This window comes from Watersipora subatra, chromosome 5 (genome assembly GCF_963576615.1).
Source record: "Watersipora subatra chromosome 5, tzWatSuba1.1, whole genome shotgun sequence".
Taxonomy (NCBI): Eukaryota; Metazoa; Bryozoa; class Gymnolaemata; order Cheilostomatida; family Watersiporidae; genus Watersipora; species Watersipora subatra.
This window is the reverse complement of record NC_088712.1, coordinates 4860081-4868227: the sequence shown is the minus strand read 5'-3', so window position 1 is coordinate 4868227 and position 8147 is coordinate 4860081.

The window sequence follows — 8147 nt, the reverse complement described above, 5'->3', positions numbered from 1 at the left end:
TGAAGATGTTGTTAGAGTCAATAAAAGGAAGACTAGGAAAAGCTCTCCATATTGTATTGCTATATATTTTATTCATCAGTCATTTGGCAATCATCTGAATTTATTATTTTAAAATCATCAGTATTTTTTACCTACATGTACTGCTAGTTCCTAACAATGTTCGTCCAAAGGTGTTGGTCTAGAAAGAGTTTCATAGCCTTACAGAATATGATACAAGATAAATAACAATTTCGCAAGAAAGTATCAGCAATTTTCTTCCACTTTTAGTTTTTTATATTAAAGGTAATCTGATGGCTAAAATGTTTCAGGATTAAAATTGAAAATAACCTGATGGCCTGACAAAGTGAGTGGGATCCAAACCAATAGACTTCTTTACAGAGTATAGCCTCTGACCACTGATTTATACTAACCTTAAAATGGTCAAGGTTAATGCTCAGCGTAACACTTTGAGCGCCATCCTCAACTATGCTACATGGTCACGCTCTCTTTTATAGTAAGCTAGCAACATTGCACAACATTTAGTCTCAACAAGCTTGTGGGTGCTTTTATCCATCACCAATCTTAATCCACCTATATATCAAAGTCAGGATGAAGATCTACATGTTCATTAAACCTATATATCAAAGTCAAACTAGCTAAAGATCTACAGATTCATATGCTATAAACTTTGGTGTAGATGGCTATTGACACGGTTTCAACAATTATAGGCAGACAACTCTATATGGGCTCTATATAATTTGCATTTCTTATCAACAGATGTTTCTACTACGTAGATTTAAGGGTATCATTGTAATTGCTCGCCTTACCAGCCCAGTGAATATTAGCTTTAAAACTTATTGACTATCTAACAAGAGATCACAATAGTTGTTTACATCCCCAAGAGCAGAACACTTGCCAAAAATGTTGTATACATTTGACTTAAATTTTGCAACTTACTTTGCTTTGTTCAAAAGGTGGTTAGATTGGCCTTGAGCTTGGATTAGCTTTAGCTATTGCACCAGTAGGTCTCGACACTTAATATATTTTGATTTGTGCTATTTTTATATGTATTTTTGGTTGATATAGACCAAAAGCAAATTATAAATCTTAACTACAGTATGCTTGACTACAACCTTTATTTGTGATTTAGAAAATAAATGATCTATGCATAGAAAATGAGCTAGATGCTCGGATGCTAAAACAACATATAATAGCATTATATATAAAAAGCATATAATAAATTAAACAACTAAATGACTTCTAACTGTACAAATCGTATGCATATATAAAGCAAACTATAAATCTTAAATACATTACATTTGAACGTCAAATTTGTTGGTGATTTAGAAAATAATTGATCTATGGATAAAAAATTAATGAGCCAGGTGCTCTGATGATCCTAATATAACGTCTAATAGCATTATAGTATATTCAAATTATATAATAAATTGAACTACTATTTGCCAGCAAACTGTACAATTCGTATGCATATATATATAAAGAAGTCTTAAACATGATTACTAACTTAAACTGGCTATAGACAATTTATGTCACAGCGACATACCAGTTCACTGTCCTCTAAATCATATGTTTTTTGTAACATTATGCCTGATGTCCACTTTATGTAAATCTAGGTTTCTTAAGTTGGCAAAGTGGTGTTGTCTTAATTCAAAATATGTTTCAACTACTAAAGTTAGTAGTGAAAAGTGAGGATTATCAATTTCTACAGGAGTGTCAGTAGAATGTTGCTTTAATTCAAATAGATTATAGCGTGCAATCTCTTTTTTTACACACTTCAGAATCTTAAGATATTTCAAACATTGATTTGCTGATGTAGACGCCTTCAGACACTTTTCGGTGCAGATAACAGTTGTTACAACATCATCAGAAGGAGATATAAAGCCACCATTGTTCTTATTTCCTAATAGAACATGAATATCATCATACTTGCTAACTTCCTTAGACTGAATTAGGGAGAGTCAATGTGGCCCGCAACACAATTTTTAAGCAGTTTTCTGACAAGCCAACCAGATAAATATACAACAATGTTACCAAGAGCAGGATGTGATGTAATGTTTAACATTCATTCGGCAAGCATAGTTTGTCTGTCAATAATATCTTCATCATAATCTTCACTAACAACAGTTGGTGGCACATAGGTAGTAGAACTTTGTAACAATGCAGTGCCATCTATAGATCTAATATTACCAGTAGTTCCTGGTGTAACACCACATCTTGAACCAAGCACCTAAATGTATGCTGGAACTGCTCTACTGCTGGGTTGTTGTTCCAGCCTCCTAAAGTAATAACAGTTATCCTTTGTTACAATTAGAAATAAAATGGGAATAGTGCTAAAATATGGACTGAGTAATATTGATTTTTATAAGAAAATTATTAAACAGTTAAGGTATCAGCCAAAATTTCACATTACAATCAAACATACCAAGAAAATAGATTCATAGTCGAGCAAAATCATGATGTCCAGCAATATATGAATTGATTATATTTAGATTTTGGCTTCCATTATCTTGACGCTTAGCGATATCATTTTTTGCATTATCCTTGATTTGGCCCACTTGACATATTTTGCTTGAAAGCAGCGTGTGGTCTGAAAAGCTATATCCAACAGGTGAAATTGCATACTGGATAGCATAATATGTGCGTTTTCAGCTACACTTGAATGAGATGAATTAACAAGCACTCTACTAGTACATACCACACCTCCGCATGGCATTAAACAACAACTCAAGATGGTCTTGATAGAACTTGTACATGAACAGATAATGTTGATGAAATATAACATTTTGATAAATACGCTAATTACTTAGTAAAAAATCAGCTTTAAAATATTTGGTGTTGAGATCTTACATGAGCTTGTGGAAATTGCATCAATTTAATGGTTCTAACTAATGAAAAAATAAAAAGTGTTTATGATTTCACTATGTCTATTCTATAAAATTTAAACCAAACACGAGTTGCTTGTCACAGATTTAAATACGCAATGATTTTTTTTAGATTTGTTGGCTTACTTTTTTGCAAGAATTAGGATATAAAATGTTATATTCAAAATAGCTTAGGCCTACATGTAGCAGTTATTTACTGTAACTGCCTATTTTAGTATTCATTTTAAAGTACTAGATTTAATTGAAGTAGCTTGAGTTTTGAAAGGTAATTTTATTAGGTAAAACAAAAAATATAATTATTAAACTGCACAAAGTTGCAAAACGTTACTTGAATTACCACTATTCCACATATTCATATGTGTAAGTGATATTTACGTTTTCTAACTTTTACATTTTTAGTGTATTATAATGCAACTTTTTACATCTTATTATAATTACCAAAACCTGTATTTTACTCTCTTCTGATGAGTTAAACATAAAACTAACCATGATTAATTTGGCTTTTATATACTTTGTATTTTGCAATAAAAACTTTCAACCATATTAAATAATTTGCCACTTCCTTAACGCTTATTGCTAGGAATTTAAAACGTTCAATCTAATATTGACCAAATAAATCATGCCTCACTCAATTGTTTATACTTTGAATAATAATATCAAAAACATGGTTACCTAACCCATCACAATATCAATTGTTAGCTGACATATAATAAATTTTGTTGCGAGATTTAAAATTGGAAAAGAGAAAGTTTAAACTATTATGAATATGAGGGCTTAAAGTAACCGTTTAGAGATAAATGAATTTCCAATTTATAATGATTTTAAGTTGATAAATATCCTTATAGACGACCAGATTATGATTGTTGATGTTTTAAATTCATGACTGTCAGTGGTATTTGCCTTTTTTAATAAATATGAAACTTTTTGCTTTATTTCTAAGTTTTCTATAATTGGTAAGATCATGATTTCTTACACATTTTCATGGCTGTTTTTCAACCAAGGCACTCTAGGCTTTAGATTATTGATAATTTTGTTTGAGCTATGTAGTGATACAACATGTTTAGTAAACCAGAAAAAGTTCTCCTAATATCCTATAAAGTTTAAAGTTTTTGTGCTTAAGATTTACAAATTACCCAGAACCCAACATCTACTATCCACTGTTTCACTGTCCTTCCTCCTGTTTCTAAAGGCTTTGTGTTGCATGTAGTTGTTAACCATTCTATAGCTCGACCAACTTCTGCAGTATTTTGTTCTTCCAAACATTTTACAATTTAGTGGATCGCAACTTCTGCTAGCTGAAAAAAATACCTCACATTGCAGCTCATGTTTAATGAAAAAGCATTAGTTTAGTTTATAAATCATTCATCATTTTTGACGGCTTTTATCATCAAGTGAACAATAAAAGGCTAAACTATATTTTAACAAACAAAAATATTGTTATCAAACTTTAGCAGTAGTTTCCCTAATAATGAAATGTAGCTTTGCCAAAATCAAAACATTTTAAAACATCAACCTTAAGCAATCTTTCCCTTCAGAGTGTCAATCAAAGGAATAAAAAAAGTTAATAGATCTTCAACGTTTTTGTGAAAAACCTATACTTTTTTCAATTTAAGTTGTTTGATATTGTGTAAGTTATAAAATTAACAAATAATAATAATAATTATAGTAGTAATAACAACAATAATAGTACTAACATTAAACGCAGTTGAAATAAAATTTAAAACTGTATTTATAAAATAAAATGATGAATAAAATTAAAGACATAAAGGTTAAAGGTGTGAAGGACAGATATGGCTTGCAGTGGATGCTGTGTCTGACAGTTTTTCTGTGGCACACACAAAAACAAACCAAACAGACACCGGTCATCACAAAGTATTTGCCAATGGAAGATCAGCAAATCAACTTAGAAAGAAAACCATGCTGAATAATATCATGGTGACAAAATGTTATTATGATAATGACTCTAGGAAAATGAAGATGAAGATGATGAATGAAGATGATGATCAAACTGTAGCAAGATAAAGATAAAACTGGCTATGACAGGTTAGACACACGTAAACCAATCAAAGACTATCATCCTGAAGCAAGGATTAACAGATGTGCAACTGAAGATTGGGGATGAGAGTTAAAGCAATTGTCAAACTTGAGATAAAATTAAAAAGGGATGTTTGACGCATTGTCAGAAGAAAAAGGAAAGGTTTTAATTCTGGCTACATTGAAGATCTTAGAGAAAAAAGAGAAATTATACTGCCACTGCAAGATATTCCAAATAATTTGATTACAAGGATAAATAACATCAATAACATTAACAAACATGTACCTACAAGAAGTAGGACAGATTTCAGACACCCATGTGAGTGAAACAAGTCTAGATTAGTGAATCACTTTTAGACTATTGTTTACCAACACTGCATCAACTTCTAGGTGATTGCAGTGTTGGTAACAGAGAAGCTTAAGAGGAAGATTAGTCAAAAACTAAAATGTCACATCGGACTATCCAAAAAAGGGTAAAAGCAAAAACATGAATTAGACTGATTAAAACAAGAAAAACAGAGACAGCTTAAGATAATTACAGCAATGAGGTGAAATATGAACACAACATAAAGGAAAATTTGGCAATAGAGTTAATGAGAAAAAAGCAACGACTAGGATCAACTATGGTTAAGATGAAAAGATAGGTTGACAAAGTCAAACTATTTTGGAATGAAAGGTTGAACAAAGACAATGAACATTTTTTATTAATGAATACAGAAAAAAAAGAAAACATATTAGCTTAGCAGTGTAAAATAAAATAATTCTTGAAAAAGCGAATTAGGCAATAAATTGCAGTCTATAATAAGACGAAAATTTAGATGAAAACTTGAAACATATCTGGAAGGAAATTACACTCGTGATGATATAAGGATGTGCATGAAAATTTGACAGAGTACTTTCAAGACAATGTCCCACTTGAAATCACATATACCTGATAGATAGATATATAGATAGATAGAGATAGACATCTCAGACGATATTTACCAATATCCTGAATGCATTGGATTGATTGAAATAAAAACCAGAAAATATGTCAGTGCTAGACCAGAAAATATTAAAACCATGTGAAGCAAAGAAGACCAATATATTCATGCTTTGAGTTGATTATTAAAAAAACTTACAATTTGATACCACCTACATCTATGTTAGAGACAGTTCAGATAACAACAGATTCCAAGGAAATCAAAGTTTTTTCTAAAGCGAGTTCTGATAAAGTGGGCCGCCACACAGCAATTCAACGAAAAAAACATTGTGCCAGTGAACATGAAATGAGTATATTTCAAAAATATTAACCATTTTCATTACTGTTTTGTCATCAGTTGTATACCTACATTTGTAGGTGTGTTTTAATACAGCCAGCAACGCAAAAATAAGTTATGAATAAAAATCCAATGACTAGACAGACACTTTACTTTCTATAGATGATCTGAAGCTGTATGAAAAGAGCAAAGAAGAGTTGAAAAGCCAAGTGCAGACGGTCCGGCTATTCACATATAGAGTCAGAATGAGGATTGAACCATAATATTGTGCTTTGTTGGCTTTGAAAGATACAAGACTACTGGACAAGAAATGTTGAAAGGTCTCAGAAATTGTGACTATAAATATATGAGTTGCTGGAATATTGTAAAACCAAAATAAATTGTGTAATAAAAATGAAAACAAACAACAAAAAAGTGAGCAAGGAACCTAGAAGGAAGTATATATTATTACTGAGATATATTCAGTTAAGAAAACAAAACCAAAATACAACAAATAACGTATAAACTGTGGCTTCACTCACATACTTTGCTAGAACACTTACCTGGATAAAAGAAAAATTGAGAAAAATAAATCGGAAAGCTTGCAATTTTATGACTTTAAATGTTATGCTGTTCAAGTTCCATGGTTGGAGTCATAAAATAATTGTGGTAGATGAGGACTAACAGCAATAAAAAAGACAATAACAAAATACAAATCTGAACTGAAAGATTAAGTGAACTACACTGAGAAAAGCTACAGCAAGTTACTGGAGTCAATGAAAAAATAATAGTGGAAAAAAGGCTTAAAATAAACAGAAGGTAAATAAAAAATATAGATCAGACGGAAAATGAATTGCAAAAGTGATATATTTATGTAATATCAGACACCTTAAAGAAAAAATCCTATGCATAGATAAAAAATGGCATTGTGAAAAAAGAGACTGAAGCAAAGTTGAGAGAAATTCAGGAACAGACACTACCCACTACATAGAGAGGGACGTATATAGAAAATTATATAGACAGTACATTTTGTAAAATAGGTGCGAACTGTGTAAAAAGTCCAATTTCATATGCTAAATAAATGCAGCAAAACAGCAACAATAGAGTAAAACAAAAGAAGCAATGGAGTGACAAAAATAGTGCAAAAAATATGTTTAGTCAGTGTAGATTCAAAACCCATGAACAAATGGTATGACCACCAGCTTATGAGACTGATGCAGTCGTAGAGAATAAGAAATTATTATATTGGAACATGAAAAGTCGCACAGACCATGTGGTACAAGTTAAAAGATCAAATAATGTGATAGGCCACAAAATGCCAGACCACACATGGCTGATGGACTTGGCTGTACTAAGAATTGGAGAGAAAAATACAAAAAAGAGAAACAAATGTAGAAGTATCAGGAGTTTTCAAAGGGACTTAGGGAGGTCTGGAAGGGATCTGTGACAATTGTACTCACCATGTTCGGAGCATTAGGTGCAGTCAAAATACTAGAAAAGGGGCTAATCAACATAAATGTTTAAAGGAAGGATATACTACAAGTTCAAATTACTGCGCTGCTGGGGTCTGTTAGAAATTTTAACATGGTTTTCAATATTTTATGTTCGCTGTTCTGGCCTTACTTCCAAAAATGTCTACATCATCTCAAAATTATTTTGCGTTACCTACCAATAAAATAATAATAAGAATTGTTATTATTCTGTGATTCAGTAAAAAATGACCCTGTTCCAACGCATTCATTTCTTTTCATAGTCGGAGTTATACTGCGAAAGATACATTGTTGTTTTTGTGTATGTTTTGAAAATTATTTAATTAGCCTAAATCTACTTTTCCTATGACCAACTTTTTTTATGATTCCAACCGGCTTTGAAACTTCTTAAAAATTTTCGCAGGTTATTAAATGTTAAAATCTGTAAAATCTGATCTAGATGAATGCAAAACCATAAATAAACTGATTGATTAGCTTATTAAAGAAAACACAAACCAATAATA